Below are 18,437 nucleotides of genomic sequence, written 5' to 3' on the forward strand. Positions count from 1 at the left end.
ACCCCCAGTCTACCATATCGGAGTTCCGAAGTCTATTGAAGTCACTAAAAGCCGCTCTTTTTACAGTGGAGTAAACTGTCTTGTTTTAAAAAATACTAAATTTCAATAAAGGTAGAGGTATCTATCGGATATGCGTTTTGCTGCCGAAATGTAGTTGAAACAAATAGAGCGTGTACAAAATTAACTCTTGGTTAATTTTCTTTGCAGAACAATTATTAGGTACAAAACCTATTAAAAAGAATATCAGCTCGATTGTATGGCGGTTTAGTGACGGCTATGACCTTGCGATTCTTTAAGTGAGAAGGTAAGATTTTATTTCTTTCTTTCAAATAAATGATAAGGCTGCTAGAAGACTCCTTCTATATTTATAATCAATCGTGGACAAACTCTACCATATCTACATAATGGTAAATAGGTACAGTCAGCGAAAGTTGTAGTAATTTCGAGAAAGTATCTTCCGACATTCTTATTTTGTACTTAAAGCCATTATTGCAGCACCGTTTAAAATTGCAGTCTGAAACAGTCAGGATTATAACAATGATTATAAAAGCTCAGACACGAAACCATTTCGACAGAAGTTTTCATAATTGAACTACCGCAAACTGTTACCTAATTGCATTGTGTTGGTAACCGAACGCTTCCTGACGCGGTTTTATTGAAGCCTAAACTGTGAGCATCCTCGCTTTCGTTTGCGGTTGTGGGCCTTACATATTTCGCAGCTATAGAAGTTTTTTTGTGTTGCGTGCGTGCCCTAAAATGTTAGCTCGTTCAACCTTTACCTCTAAATTTTATTAAGTGGGACAGCTCTCTGATTTTACTAAATATTCAAATTCAATTATCGCTCTGCACATTGGTCATTACGGGTACAGTCAAACGAAAAAATGAGGGTTTACTAAAACTGCTCTTGCTGCCAGTCACGTCAATAAATGGGCAATTCCACGTAACTGTAATGTAAGTGACCACTTCATTGCATGTTTTTTTATTTATGATGCAAATTGAAGTCTTAATTTATCTCTAGATAAGCCTACTTTTAATCCTTAGATATATTGATATTTAAATTAGCACCATGAATAAAAAAACATGCAAATAATTGGTCACTTACATTACTCTGTTACATGGAATTACCCAATATCTATACATATCGAAACTTATTCCTGGGGAAGAAGGTTCAAAATCAAATACAGGTGTACATATTTATGTGGCTGACCGCACGTCCAGAAAATCAATAGTTATTTGTTATACAAGGGAGCAAAGTTGTATTTTAACCGAGTGTGGAATTGCAACACGAACTAGCGAATGGATTCTAGGGTTGAACTACGAGCTAGCGAACGTATTCTATGGTTGAAAATAGAATCCTGAGCGAAGCGAGTAGTTCAAAAATAGAATCCTCAGCGTAGAGTGTTGCAATACACACGAGGTAAAATAACTTTGCATCCCGTGTGTAACACATAAATTTTCACCTCACTAAAGCGAGGAAACACGCAATATAACCACAAAATTAAAATTTTGAAAAACCCCCGACCGCGATATAATGGACCGATTTTAATGAAACATGGCTAAGAACACTCCCGACTAACTCAGCTTTCAGACAAAAAAACTAAATCAAAATCGGTTCATCCGTTCGAGAGCTACAATGCCACAGACAGACAAACACACATACACACACACAGACAGACAGACAGACAGACATACACACAGACAGACACGTCAAACTTATAACACTTTTTGCGTCGGGAGTTAAAAAACAACTGGAACATAATTTCACAAAATAAGTCAATTTGCGTTTATTAGGTACAATTTCCACTATGCACCCACCGACACTACAAAAGTTTCAAATTAATAATCAAAAAGAAAAATCTATTTGGGTGCGTTCCGTTTCACGCGTTTTGAGATTGCAATGTTACTTAAGGTGCGTTCTGAATAAGTACAGTGGAAAAGTCAAAAATACAATTTTTTGTACGATTTCAAGTGTTTTATGGTAAAATCATGTTATAAAATTGTTTGAGTTTAGTGTTTTTAGTCGGATACAATACGATATGAAATTATTTTTACGTTCACATCCTTTCACATCACATGATTTGTCCAGACAATTTAAGCACAGGGAGAAAATTGTCCCGTCTGGGACATGCCTTTACAAGAATTTATATTTAATAAAGTAACTAATGACACGTTCGGATTTCAAATATTCTTTGCACTCTTGTGGATAAAATGCGATTTTGCTATCTGTTTTTAAATAATAAAAAAGTCCTTTCCGAGCTAGTGAGGTGAAAAAATATTATTTTAAGTAGGTATTTATTGTCTTTATTGATGCAGGGTGGGAACATTAATGTACCTAGAATGTAAAAACTAAAAATACTCAAGTAACTAAGTATAACGGGTTGGCACTGACTGGAACGTTATCCATTCGCAGATTAGCAAAGTAGTCTTTTGACCAACATGGATTTCCGAAAATTAAAGATAAAGTAGGATTCCATTGATTAGGTACTTACATCAAACATACAATACTAGCATAATCAACAGGTGGGTATCAAAGCATCCATAGCATGCTTGCCATAAGCAATAACAGAGCATACGTTTAAATCGACTCACGATTGACACACACGTTATGTGCGGCTTACATAATTTATTTGTTTGTCTTTATCCTGACGGTATATTACCTTTGCTCACAGATAGTACCTATAGCAAATCGAATACCAAATAGCATGCCACCAATCCATATAAGTAGAAGTAATAGCTATTATATTCTCAATCGTAGAGCGCAGATTCCGTGTCTTACGCTTTAAGTTCATATATTAAGGACACATAACATAAGCGATGTGTCATGTACCTACTTACCTTATAATTTCATACATTTGAAAATTTACAAACGCCCTGTGCAGGACGCTGGACCTGTGCAGGTATCTGCCGTGTAGGAAGATTGAGGTCAATTGGAACGTGGGTCATTTGAAACAAGTGTAATAAATCCGAGACCGGCAAACCCAAGGGAGAACTTGCCGAAATATCTCGTAATAAGTCTTACTCGTAAAATGATGATTTGTGCAAACATTAAAATTTATTTTCGTCTCGTGGTTGGGTCACGGCCATTTATTGGGATTTATACGTTAACACACTGGTTATATATATATATTTTAGTTATTAGCAAGTTACGAGTGACATTATTACTTAAAGACACTTAACGTACGAGCTAATGCGCGCAATATAAAGGTTTATGCCTTTTGTAAGTCTATGATTATGAGTTATGAGCTTTTTGAACGTTGGGTATATTTATACCTTCCTTTATTAAGGGTACTTAAGTGAATCAGTCTGACTATCATATTATGTATGAAACATTCAGTTTTTTGTTAATTCTTACCGGCAGACTTAATTCCTAAATCTGCCATTCTATGAGCATAATTAACTTCTTACCGAAATGGCTTAATATTAAGAACGTTTGTGCAATAGGACATTAGCTCATGTATACTAATCTTGATTAGATTAGTCAAATTCACAAATCAGATAATTGTTATTGGCAGACAGAAATGAAAGGCACACTGGCGCCACTATCGTATTGCAGCAAATAGATTGCACATTGCGTGCAGATCGAGAGGTTGCCGGTGAAGCAACGCGTGCTTATGTAAGGTTCTAGTAAACAAAATGCATGTGGAATGTGTGAGCCGAATACGTGCCATGTACGGAACCCGGTGCCCTTTTCAACTCCTCGGGTGGCCCCTAGCCCTTTTTGCTATTGCACCACCTAGGAAAACCTGGTTGGTTCTTTTACATAGCTGAGCAATATAGGTGTCTGTATAGTTAGCTACCTAGGTAACGGAAAATATCGTTTGATACTCGTATCCAGATCGCATAAAATAGGATAAACTCCAGGAAGTCCCGGGCCATTTTTTGTTCAAATAAAACCAATCCTGGGAGCAGACCATAGTCAAAATTTGTGTTAGAAAGTTGCTAATTGATCTTATTAGTACACATACTTAGTTAAGTATACACCGTGTTTTTTTGTTTTCCATTAACTTAATACTCGCCGTTGGGTTCAATATCAGGAACCACCTGGTATACCTTTTTTTGTTAAATTAGTCAAAAAACTTGTTTACTCATTTTCATACAAAATAAATTAATTAAAAAGTGTGTCTCACCCATAAGAATGACATTAAATTAGTGTCAAGTAGGTATCTGACGGCACATGTCATAACAAAATAATACTAGGAAGTTATAAAGGTCGTATTATACTAATTTGACCATTAAATTTATTTTTTATAGAGACTAGTTTCTTCGAGAAATTAATTGTAATGGACCTAAAGAACCTTCCCTTAAAGTGAACGGAAATCAATAAAAACAGGTTGTATTATGCTTGTGCAAACTAATACTCTGGATTGTCTCGCAGTTATTAAAGTTAATTACGTATTATGTTCTAATACGGATGATATTTTAAAGTCAAGGTTCTGGCATTTGAGTTCAGCTCTACTTAATTTCTTTTTGGTTTTAAGACAAAACTGCTCTCGCGGTTAAAAGAACTGAAATGTGGGACGCATTGTTGAAGCGCTAATTAATTATGAAAATGTTAATTATTCAGAATAATTCATTTGTTTTTATGGAAATTAATATTATATGGAATTTTATCTCGATTATGTCATTAATATTTAATTGAATGGGTAACAAAGTTTGGTAGATACAAACTGAAACCCGGCCAAGTGAAAAGGAATATGTTACGTGGAACTCTGAGCTGAGCGAGGCTTGATATAACGTTTCACTGAGGCCATCAGCCGTATTTTTTTCTGGTCAAATTAATATAGGTAAGGACCTTAAGCTTACCTTGTCTATGTATCATCTTGTTCCACCGTTTCATGTCCTCCCCAAATCCGTACAAATTATGCTGATAATAGCTGTCCTAAATCAAAACCTAGCAGGGGACGTGTATTTTCAATCGCACTTACAGGTTTTGATTTAGGACAGCCATTAATTTATTTATTTTTATTATAGGGTCTATCAATCTATTGTGACGTCATCGCGACATGAATCCGGTGTCCAGTTATTTTATCTAGCATGCACTAATTCATTCTCTCTGTAAGCGTGAACGCTGAGCCTATAATACAATATTGTCACGTCTCTTGTAATCTGCCGGCGTACATAACGACCGTGTTACACAATAGTAACTTATATTAGTCCCCGATATGTACTGGTCATCGACATTCGATGAGAAATCAATCAAGTCAAGACTTTCTTAGGCCACCTGGGTCTATCAATCTTCGTAATTACCCACCACGTTGGTAATGTCTTAATTAAACATTAAATAGGTATGGTTTTATGCGGCAACTAGAAGAAGTTCATAATTTATTTATAGATTTCAAAGTGATTCAATTTATTATTTGACTTGAGAAAGGTGCAAGCTGAAAGTTTTTGTACAAGTTTAACTTAACCCTTAAGAGGGCTTTCATGTGAAAAATAGTGAAATCGCAACCGAGCGCTTAATCATACCGTATGTGGTATCAAATTAAAGAGCTTTCCGAGTAGTTTACAAATATATAACATATTATAGGACTATTTCTACTTGAACAAAATACGAGAAAATATCCAGAAGTGGCAATAATTGTGACGGGGAAGGCTCGTTTTCAAAAAATTGCCAAAAATATATAATAGAAATTTATAATCACTAAGGCATAAGAGCAATTTAAGAAAACGTTGCAGATTAATTTGTTACGAAAATAACTCCGATGTGACGTAGATTTTCAAAGAAATTGTCACTTAATTTTAGGTAATTTCTGAAAAAAATTGAATTCGTCTTAGCCTTTTCCTACTCTTTTTAAAAACCTTATGATAAAAATGTAGTCTGAGAAGTTTGTAGTACAGGATACACGTATTATAAATTTACCAGTTTCAGTATTCCAAATTGTCCAAATTTTACAAATAAGATCGACTAAATAGTGACATGAATAGTGATAGGCGAGAGGCTGGCAACCTGTCACTGCAATGTCACATTTTCGATTTCTTTCAACCCCTTTTTGCCAAGAGTGGCACTGAAACTTTAGTAGTTTCATGTGCTCTGCTTACCCCTTCATGGAATACAGGCGTGATAGTATGTATGTAGATCGACTAATCCAGGTCTATACGCGGGTTTTCCTAAACGTGCATCAGAAAAAAATTCGTAATTAATTTAGTGAGTAATTTTTCTAAAATCCAGTCTTATAAGTATCAAGATAATAAGATGCTCTAATTGAAACTTGAATTAAATATATCTATTAGATAACGGAAAGTGTAGTATTTCACCGACTAAAACTATCAATTTTACATTATTTTGACGTTTTTCTCGAAAGCAGCCTTAAATGCATAGTGATGTAATTGCGCATCAGCGCCGTTAAGAAGACCTTTTCTATTGAGTAACAATACGGAAATGTTTTTTTTATAACTCTGAAACTAGACGAAATCTAGAAAAGTTTATATGACATTTTAGTCTTAAAATGTGACCAAGAATATGCCGTTAAAGTTATATGGGTTCCTCGCGAGCACCTTGTATATGCATCATGCATTTTTGACTCTATTGACAGCATGTCAAAATTCAAATTTGAATAAATCTTTGTTAAGGTCATGCATTTAAGGGCTATTACTTGCAGTAAAATTGAGCCAAGGCAAGTATCGAGTGGCAAGTTATGATTCGAATTTTCACAACATGTCTAGGTACCGACTTAAAACAATTATTTAGCCCGACAATATTAGGGATACAGAAAATAATTGATTTGAAGGAAATTCACAACGCGTAAAATAACAAAATGTTAGAAAATGTACATACCTATTATGTACTTAAGTTGTAATATACCTCTATTTCTCATATTGTCGGGCTTTTGCAACTGTTTAAGTTATACATACATACTACATACTTTGGAATAATAATTGACTTCTCGTTGCAAAAAGCTCACATTCATTAATTATAGAAAGCTCACATCAGATATCTTAGCAGAGAACCCAGTCAATCGAGATAAAGCCAGGACCAGACCAGGGGTAACGAAAGTGGTGCGGCGTCTGCAAGCAGTCTGCGCCCGCGACAGTTGCTGGAGTACTTTCCCGCGCGCCGCACGCGCACCTCTCGCTCGCAGTCGCCCGCAATTACGTGATCCCATTTAAAGCCATTCCCATTCCAAGTGTGAAAACTACATCAATTGAGCAATCCTTTGTTTTATTCGCCGTTTATATTTGTGCAATCTTCAGTGTGCATAGCGGAAGCAGGGGGTGAACGGTAAAGATCAGCTGATTGTATACTTAGGTAAGTTTAATGTACGGCACACGTAACTTTAAGACGGGGTGTAATTTCATGTAATCAGTAAGAAAATAACACTAAATGTACTGAATGAGACAAGATGTGGCGCAAACTGACAGTTAAGTAAAAACTTAACAGATAACTAATTTTAAAATAATAGAACAACAGATTAAAATTGAATGTTCTATTATTTTAAACGTCAACAAGGTTAGAATGAACATTAACAGCAATGGTATATTGTATCAAAATATTTACATTTTTACCGGTCTGTGAAATATACCTGGCAGTGCAAGCATGCCAAACAGTACTCGTAACGAAAAAAAAAAGGATTACAACACGTTAACATCCGCATGAAATTATATTTTAAATGGTTATATATGTACGTAGTTTTTGCCAGCGCACCTGTAATCAAGTCTTACCTACTCGTATTTCTTCGCCAAAAAATTTAATTTTCATCAAACATGCTCGAAAAAGGCCTTGTTTCGTTTCGAGTCTGAAGAACCAGGCTTAAACACATTGTTCCTGATTATGGAAAACACATATAGTCAGATATAACTATAACTCTCTAGAGAGTGGAACACATTGTGTTGTAAATTCTGGAGGTGTACAACTACAGCCTCAGGCTGTCGTGCTAAAACGTGCATAATGCACATCGATATCACTCATGTAACCTGGTATTTAGTATTTTCCCATTATATAGTTATCACGCAAACACATTTCAAACATATAGCTGTGCAGCTTGCGGAAAGTTTTCAATGAGCTGGAAAAGTCAACAGACATTTCTGGGATTTCAAGAGCTTAATCAATAAAACAAAGTTTGGATTTTGTAAATAGAAAATTTTGTCGCCATACGGAAATGTGAATTTTCCAATAAACTGGAAAAGTTTTGAGATATTACTGGAATATGGATATGGTCAAGCAATGACGAAGTTTGAAACTGTAACATTTTATATTCGTTACTGTAAAGTGAAAAGTTTTACGATTTTGTTTTATCTGGTATATCATGTGTGTTACATATTAACAAGTAATTAGCATACCTCATCTCAAGTAATAAAAAAAACCGGCCAAGAGCGTGTCGGGCCACGCTCAGTGTAGGGTTCCGTAGTTTTCCGTATTTTTCTCAAAAACTACTGAACCTATCAAGTTCAAAACAATTTTCCTAGAAAGTCTTTATAAAGTTCTACTTTTGTGATTTTTTTTATATTTTTTAAACATATGGTTCAAAAGTTAGAGGGGGGGGACGCACTTTTTTTTCCTTTAGGAGCGATTATCTCCGAAAATATTAATATTATCAAAAAACGATCTTAGTAAACCCTTATTCATTTTTAAATACCTATCCAACGATATATCACACGTTGGGGTTGGAATGAAAAAAAATATCAGCCCCCACTTTACATGTAGGGGGGGGTACACTAATAAAACATTTTTTTTCCATTTTTTATTTTTGCACTTTGTTGGCGTGATTGATATACATATTGGTACCAAATTTCAGCTTTCTAGTGCTAACGGTTACTGAGATTATCCGCGGACGGACGGACGGACGGACAGACAGACATGGCGAAACTATAAGGGTTCCTAGTTGACTACGGAACCCTAAAAACAATAGAAAAGAGAACAAGAGTAAACTAAATCTTACGCTTAAAAAGCGATAAATTCCCTCAATGTCAAACAACTTAACCAAAACTGTTGACATAACTCAATGTCAAAGCAGCGATAAACAAACTAATGACATAATTTAAGGGAAACGTTTCCGAAAGTAACTAGGCGAGTTTGCTTGCACGTAAACTGCTCTGCATCCACGCCTCAATGCGAACGATTAAGACCACGTAATAGCTAAAATAGATTACGTTTACTAATTCCTCACCCAACTAGTTACCCAAACCTGTATGCAACTGGTTATAGAGATAGTTCGGTCATTGTGTTTATCAAAAGTTTAGTAAACCACTTTTCAATCACTGCACTGCACAAACAAACCTATAGTTTTGTGCACTTAACGTGTAGCAATAAATTAAGTATTTTACATGTTAAATTACTTCAAAGGAGAAGTTTTAAAATTGTATTTTCGATTTTAATATCTATGGTACTCTAGGACATCCAATTAGATGAAGGAGTGTCATTAATTTTTCTATAGCAGGGGCCCATTTCTCGAAGCTACAAGTTACAATTTACAAGTGGTTGTCAATGTCTAATATAATAAGTTCGAAAGAGACTTCCGCTTGTAACTTGTAACTTTCAGTTTTGAGAAATGAGCCCCAGAGGTCACCTATTCGCGCTTACTATTTTCCTTTTTCTACTGGCAAAGTTCCAGCATGCATGAATGTACTAATTAAATTAATATTTACTGTAGGTAATTAGTACAGGCATGCCTGCTGGCACTTAATTATTAACCACCACAGTTCCAGTGCGACCTTCAGCCCATTATCGTTTAATCTTATGGCAGGCTTATGTGTGCTGCTTTCCGGTACATTATTTAGGTGCCTTTTTTCCGCCAAGACATTCGTATTAACTATTCTACATAATGTAAACAAATAACTGATAATTATTTTACTGGTGCTAACTACTCACTATGTTTTTTCAAATTTATAACTTCATCTTTATCTCTTATCTTTTCTAATCGCTTTTACTCGATGAAGTTGCGTTTCTAACATCTCTGAGAATTTTATTGCCGCTGTGTCTTCTACTTCTAGGACTTCGACTGCAACAAGTCAGCTTTTTAGTAAGCATGCTGTTGCCTTGGAAACAAAATATTACTTGAAAATACGTACATAAAATATTAGTATCTTCAGTGAAACCATGTAAAAAAATTAAGTACTTAACTAAATGAACAGTTTAGAAACTTTATGAGTCGTAATTTCGTTCAAGCGACACTCACAGGTCCAGAAGGTGAAAATTACACATGACTTTCAATATAATAACTTTGGCCTTCTTTCCGAGGTAAAATCGAAAATTTACATTGCATTTACATAATGTCATAAACCTGGCCGTGGCATATTAGTACTCGTAAAATCAGTCTGAAAAGCTTTTAGAACTTTGTTATATTCTACAACACTAAATACACGCTGTAGTGAATTGGAACCTCTTAATGTGGAACTTGTTAATGTGACAAGGTACTTAAACTTTGAGGCTGGCCATAAAACAGCTTACTATGGGCACTTTAGAACCAATGTTAAATGAAACAAAGCAGTTTTGTTATTGGCATCAGTGGTGTAGTAAATGGTTGACCGTGATTCGAACACCTTAAACTTGGAGTGTAGTTCGCAAAAGTTTAATGCTTTAATGAAGTAATATGCGAACGGCTAAGGAGTGGAATTCACTTCCTGCACACTGTGTATTTCCAGCCCACTATAATTTGGATCCTTTTAATCAAAAGTGAATAGACATTTTTTTGGGTTTAGATGCTTCATAGACTGCATCGGCACTTTCCATCAGGTGATATTGTGGTCAACTATAAGGCGTTTAAGAATTGAGGGAAGGCATGGATAAATTCGCACACATCCAGCCGGCCTCCGTGGCTCAGTTGGTGAGAGCGATGGCTCCGGCAAAGCCATAGGTTGCAGGTCGTCAGGTCTAACCCGATATTTTAAGTTGTGTGTCTAGATATGATTAGAAACGGATACCTATCGAATTTTATTTGAAAAACCAACATGTCCGATATACATTATATCGTATCTAAACTTACATAATATAAATATTGCCGCATCTTTAATCTCAAATCGAGTTGGCAACGTACTTTCTAGAGTAGCCTTACTTTGTAATGTATAATAAAAATTACATGAGCCAAACCAATTTCTCTATGGAACAGTGATTAATATAATAACATGCCATGTTGGAATAAAACAGGAACCAATACGAGTAATAAATTATGTATCTCACGTCCTCAGTTGGCAGTCATCTCTCACATAATATATTAGTATCACAGTTAATTGCAGTTCTGTCTTCCTGCCATTGGATGAGAAAAAAGGAAGTGAAATGCAAAGGCGTTTACAACGATTTAGTTTACGCAACCGTTTGTGTGTATGTGAAAAAGTTTAATGATCTGTCTTATTTATTAGCAGCGACAATGTGCGAATTATGCATTAGGTCGTTTACAGCGTATAAATTACTATAATTATATGTATTGGCCATTATACGATAAATTACTTTAATAATTGCCATTGGTTCCATTAATATTTACCTTCCTGTCTGAGAATGAGAGTCGGGCTCGACTTAACCACAGTATAATAAAGAGTACTATCGTACAGTATGGCCACTCCCGCTCCTCGCTGAAGGTGCCGCCCACCCCCTCTCGGTTACCTGACAGTTACCGCCTGTCAAAAATGCGAACAACCGACCTGTCATATCTCACTCATACAAGCATGGTACGCGTTCACCTACACGAGCTTAAAATGTGTGCTAGGAACTCGCCTCTTTCATATATTTGATCGCCAGTGGCCGAGATGTGACTTAACGTCGCTCAAGTTTCGATATGCATAGGTCATGTAGTAACAATAATAACATTTTTGTTTTAAAAAACTTCACTTTTGACACTGAGTTATTCAAGTCATATCGATCATATCATATCTAAATCCATAGCTGCATAATCGTTAATTAACGAAGTTAACATTTCGATTAACGGATTAACTTTTAACTTTAAAGAATGTTAACGGACTCCTTAACTTCCGTTAAATTTCTCCAGGTCCGTTACTCATTAATCCAGCAAGGCAGGCGCCATCTGCGCTGCTAAAACGTGTTCTGAACGCTACTATAAAAGCCCGAAGTACGGCAAATCCTGGGTTATACTGGTAAATCCTAGGTTTTACCGATGTGGTTCGCTAAAAGCCCGAAGTATTACCTCTTTAGGTAGTATATATTGTTCACGTGGGTTCGCTTTTACCAACGTTGTTGATTCGGTGAATCCCAAGTTTTACCATGGCGACTGTTCTAGTGGCAGGGCAGCAAATTCGAGCCCAATTTACGACCACATTCACTTCCGTAGCCTCTACTGGCCCAAGTGCCCCGACAGTCCCAACACCACACACCACCAGCTTCAGGCTTCCGCCTGCTGTGATCTTGCAGCTCTCCTGACACAGCTCTCGGCAGTAGCTCAGGCGATCACTGCCTTCCATGCAGCCTAGATTTCAATAGGCTTGCTGTATCTACTTCGGGCTTTAACAGTACATTATAGTGGATTATGGATACATACCTACAATAAAATTCAATTTTTTTCACGTGTTAACGGATTATCGATTAACTTTAACTTACGTTAAATTTGTCGAAATGTATCGCTTTAACGATTAACGAAGTTAACTATATTTTACTGACGGATTAGCGATTATCGAAATTAACTATTTGATTAACGGTGCCCAGCTATCTAAATCTAATTAATGAAGCATTGACGACCGGTCTGGCGCAGTCGGTAGTGAACCAACCTGCCACGCCGCGGTCCCGGGTTCGAATCCCGGTAAGGGCATATTTATTTGTGTGATGAGCACAGATATTTGTTCCTTAGTCATGGATGTTTTCTATGTATCAGTATTTAAATATTATATATATCGTTGTCTGAGTACCCACAACACAAGCCTTCTTAAGCTTACCGTGGGTCTCAGTCAATCTATGTAAGAATGTCCTATAATATATATTTAATTTATTTATTTAATGACCACCCAGTAATCAGTATTATTACAGTACTCGTACCACCAACCGGCAAAGCGGCAAGCCGAGCCGCAAACAACCTTCCCAACCAAACTAAAACGCGTGATCATTAAGAAGAGACTGGCTGACATGCAATATTAAAAGCTACCTACTAAACCCTCGATTATCCATAATTTACATCGCAAAAAAACTAAGATATTAATGCTAGAGCCGTTGGAAAGTTCTAGAAGTGAGTTAGAAAGCGCCTCATGTTGCAAGCGGCGTGCGTCTTGCCCAAGCGCACGTGCCGCGCGTTTGGATCCCCAAGGCGACAACAAACATTGAGTAATCGGTGATAACTGATAACGGTAACATTGAACTGATTATTGGAGGCTTTGTTGTAGAAATATATTGGTCAGCTAGCTCGAGGCTGATGTAGCAACAGCGCTATTAATAATTCAAGTGTGAGATTCTCCTTTTGTAGGTAGCTTTGTGTACAAAGTTATTTATTTGATTATTTTGACTTACTTCCTAATAGCTATTATTTTAAAATAGTTATAACTGCCTTAGGCCGTAACTGTACTCGGGCATTTAATAACCCTATACATAATGAGTTCTGCAACATTTTTATACGTTAACACATGTAGCATATGATTAAATGCGTTGTCTGTTTGATTGACGGTTGTTGTACAAGGTAACCCGTCTACTGTAGTGCAATATTGGGCGCTTAATACCTGTGAGTACATCGCTGGCCTAGTTACAGTTGCCGCAAGTGGCTTGTCGTTATCCAACACCTATGCTTCTTCTTTTAGTGTTTTTGTGTGGGTATAAAATATTTATAAACAATGAAACCATTATTTATGAACTATTACTTATTTATGAAGCGAGATCCATAAAAACATAACACAAGTGATTTAATGCTTAATTATACGTAATACAGTTATTAGACTTTATTATCTAGACATAACCATCATCGTCATATCATCCACTGCTCAGCATAGGCCTCTCGTCGAATACGCTACTAATCCCAGTCCTTGGCTCACCCTTGGCTAATCTCTTCCAGAAGTGACCGATAAAATGCAGTCTTTCTGATGTCGTCCACCCAAAGACACAATTACTCTTATCACACAATTAGCTTCACAGGTATAATTAAACCTCATCAAAGTTAACAAATTTGATCACCATATGTATAACATATTTACTAGTGATAAGTTACAGATAAATTCGTAGCACTTTGCTACGGCGGCGTAGCACTAGCAATACAATAACTTTCTTATTCGATGCATTTTTCTAGTTCACCTATTTTTTAAGTGCCAATCATTTGTGTATTTCTTTTTGACCGAACTTTTAAAATTCGTATTGTGTTTCATGAGTACCCCGCAGAAATTTTACATGCCTATATCATTTTATTCGTCAATGTTTTCACATTATCCGATCCGATATCGGATGTTAGAAGGATTTCAATGGAAAAAATCCAAGATGGAGCCTGTAATGTATAAGATAACGGTCCAACATCCGATATCGTATCGGATAATGTGAAAACGCACTTATAGTTCTAAAATTTTAGTTAGGTACATAATAATAAATTTTCTGTATACTCATTTGTCAATTATGAATGGAATATCTTCCAACAATGATATTAAAAAATTATAACCAAGAGAAGTGCTAAAGCTTGTGACACGCAGCGTAAATAATGCTTACGAGTATTTATCTACTAATAATTATTATGATCTTTGCATACTACATTTTACATATACTTAACATATATTTTATGTTGAACTGACAAAACAAGTTACAGAGTGTGTCATAAGTATTAAGTATATTAGGTAGTTGCTAGACGTTACCCTATACATATAGCACTAAGGTTAAAGTTTGTCTTTGATGCAGTCAGCCGACTCTAGTAGGTTAAAGAGTAAAGGTTAAATGTCGTGCAAAATTAATAACAGGCTGCAACAAGTATCCGTGTTAGTAGCACTCCAGGAAGAGTCTCTGAAGTGTGGTTTTCGCAAGCATATCAGCATTCCTACCTTAATATGCAATCATTGCCTGAGCTACCATAATAAAAGTCGTGTTCACATACGAAACTATCTAGCTTATTTTGAACTCATACTTACTTGAAATTTCGCAAGATCCTTACCTAAGTAACCGCCGCCCTGTTATCGGGTAACCGATTTTAACTTTTGGTAGCGTTGAACATACATATTGGACATATACAGAGAAGACATAAAGAGCAGAAAGCTATCATAAAATGTAGATATTGTTCAAACAAAGCCAGTCCACGTGAAGTAGATACGTTTTATCAAAGGTACTATCGGCCGCTCCTTGCTTAAAATGGCAACGCGTACATATAAAAACAAAATGAGTTACTATATTCGCAACATGCCATCTAAGAGAACAATATAACATATCTCTTCGCAATGGCTTAGGTACCTACTGTCTTTTGTTTACATTCATAACATAACACATAAATTGTGTCATTACAAGGCAGTGAAAAATGAATACTGTTTATTTAAAGATCATACCAACGTTTATTTATTTTCATCACACTCGCTCGTAAACGGTGTTGTTAAATAAATAAATAAATAAGCCTTTTATTTCTTGCAAAAGTAAATACAATCTAGTGTTACAGTTTTTGGTTCAATTTTTTCAATGGTTCGGTTCTGATGCAAGGACCCCAGTTTGGGTATAGGCCTCCTCCAAACGGTTCCATCTCCATTACCTTATTACATGCCTGCGTACTGATACGTAATGAGCTATTTTACCGCCCTGTGACGGTAAAGTGAATACCTGGGTGGGGCCGGGGCCTTCCACGACCTGTCAAAAATTACAAGATGGCGGACGAATGTTCGAAATGTCAGCGTAGGTATTTCAATACATTTACCTAGTTTAAAATTTGGTTATTACTTCGCGAGTGTGATGAAAAACATTGTATACAAGGTGCTCGCGAGGAACCCGCATAACTTGAACCACGCGTTTCTGAGGCAAAAAGAAAGAAAAAATGTTATATGAATTTTAAAATTTTTCGCCAAAAAAAAATTTTTTTTTTGTTTTTTTTTACTTTTTTGGACGTATTTTCACATAAATTTTTTTTTATCCATAAAGTTGGCAATTAAAATGAGTTCCTTCATTTATTTTTCTAAAAACCAAATTATTTGGAAGTTTTTCTTGTCACATTTTGACATCTATCAATGACTACTGTGAGACTATGCTCCACAATTGCGCATCAGCGCCGTTAAGAAACCTTTTCTACTGAGTAACAATACGGAAATGTTTTTTTTAAATTGGCAATAACTCTGAAACTAGACGAAATCTAGAAAAGTTTATATGACATTTTAGTCTTAAAATGTGACCAAGAATATGCCGTTAAAGTTATATGGGTTCCTCGCGAGCACCTTGTATATCACGGGCGGCTGAAGGATTACAAACGTCGGCGTCGGGCTTCAAACAGCCTCTCGTTCGTAATCCTTCACTTTCCGCCCTTAATTAATACGCTATGTACTATTGACATTTTATGAGACTTAATGTGAAATGCCATTTCCTACCAGTCAACCATTGCAATTGATTTGTTGTGGCAGATACACGTACGACACACATTCGTGAATCTACTCAAACATCAATATTTTATTTTAATTCATAATTAATATACATATTTTTGCCATTATTCATAAAATGTCAAATCATTCGCTCGAATGATGTTCAAAATAGAAATTGAATAATTTATTACAACAACGTTAGTGATATTGACAGATTATAAGAGAAGTATAAAAGTTTGTCACAAACATATACGTACGAAGTAGTTTATCACTTTCTATACACCGTGTTTTTATTGAATTCCGTTAACTTCGGCATATAGTTAAGTCCATTATAGGAAACAGAATGGCACTTAGTTTTCTTAAATTCATTTTTTTTTTTTTTCAAAAAAACTACACACCTACAATAGATGTTATATCAATTGCTGTTGAAATTTTGCTGCATGTTTTTGCTTTATGCTATTCTGTTTCCTATAATGGACCTTACTATATACCAAAGTTAACGGAATTCAATAAAACACGGTGTATGTCCAATGTTTTGGCTCTTAAGTAGGGCTGCCATCCGTCCGGGTTTCCCCGGATTTGTCCTAGTTTGGAGGCCGTCCGGGCGGGGTGTCAAGACTTTCATGTCAATACTTAAATAATTTTTTCGGACTCGTCCGGGGAAAAAATGGGATTTACGCCAAATGTCCGGGTTTTTTAAATCTTGGTCCGGATTTGGCGAAATTCGAGATGGCAGCCCTACTCTTATTACCTACTAAGGGAATATAAATAGTAGTGAAACCAAATCAGACATTTGTTAGCATTACACAAATCCGCATTATTATTTACACATTTTCCATCCACGTATACGAGTACGAGTACATATCGTAACTTCAGGCAGATTTAGATTCTTTGTCTATCCAGGTCCATAGATCGTGGCCTAATGACCACGTGCACATTACCAAATGACCTCAATAGGTACAGTGACATAACTATTACGTTGTATGAGTTCTAGTTCGGCGCTCTCAAACTATTGTGTCTCATAATGTCATCCGAGGCTTCACTGAGAATTGCATTCGTTTCTGTATTGCATAAAGATTTACTGATATTTGTGATTATGGGTGATTCATATATTATCCTCTTACGAGGCTATGGTGGCCCAGTTTATGGAGACGTATGACTTTAATATACACCTGCGGGCCGACTTTTGAGTCTCACGCGTTCAAATTCAGAATATTGTCACTGAAAATAATAGGCAAGTCACCGTTTTCAACCGGTATTTTAGTGACAAAATCCCGTATGCGAGATTCAAAATCGCCCTCCTGACCGTGCACTTGGTGTATTCACCACATAATTTGGGACGCCCGCACTGGATTGCGGCCTTCCGATAACTATGCAAATGATACAAGAATTCATACTTATAAAGTTAGATGGGGTAAGATAAACACTGGGGCACGATTAACACTTGTAGGTCATCGGTTAATCGGCTTCGAGTAGAATAAACTAGATATGTTAATCTTTCCCGCCTGATTTTGGGTATATCGTTTTATGTTATCTATCTCTATTAAATAAAATAAAAAAATATTCTTAAGTAAATACTTAGGTACATATGGTAACCATTTGTTGCTGTCATGTCCGAACTCACTGAGAATAAAATTGTACATGCATGAAAATATTTATTTTTATATTTAGAGGCCATTAAGCCCTTATAGTGTCACATACGGCCAATTCAAACGAACCTGACAGTCTGACAGTATCATAACAGGACCATATCCAAAAGATGTCATTCAGCCAACACCTCATCATACATTCGCCTGCGCCTATTCAGCTATGGGTAATCTAATATAACATCCGAATGACATTCTTCGGATGTCCTAATAATGTCAGTAAGTTAGTAGAATTGGCCTGATCGATACTAATTGCATACACTTAAATGAACGCTAGACTAATTTGATTTCCTCAACATTCTTAATGTAGGGCTTTACCTACTGTTACTGATTAATAGAGTGTTTAATCACTCCATAATCTGCAACAGTTAAAAGGTAACACCCCATCCCACATTGGCATTCACACCC

General features: G+C 36.1%; 1 protein-coding gene across 2 annotated transcripts in view; it reads left to right on the plus strand.

Annotated features, from left to right (window-relative positions):
• The first annotated feature begins 7,017 nt into the window (after positions 1 to 7,017).
• The window catches only part of LOC125226092 (pancreatic triacylglycerol lipase-like), a 75,903-nt gene continuing 64,483 nt past the window's right edge, over positions 7,018 to 18,437 (plus strand). Inside the window, exon 1 of one of the 2 annotated variants that reach the window (XM_048129951.1) lies at positions 7,018 to 7,246. The gene's annotated coding sequence lies outside the window, so the exon portion shown is untranslated. The remainder of the gene's footprint in view (positions 7,247 to 18,437) is intronic. The other variant, XM_048129952.1, reaches the window with a different exon arrangement.

This window comes from Leguminivora glycinivorella, chromosome 5 (genome assembly GCF_023078275.1).
Source record: "Leguminivora glycinivorella isolate SPB_JAAS2020 chromosome 5, LegGlyc_1.1, whole genome shotgun sequence".
Lineage (NCBI taxonomy): Eukaryota > Metazoa > Arthropoda > Insecta > Lepidoptera > Tortricidae > Leguminivora > Leguminivora glycinivorella.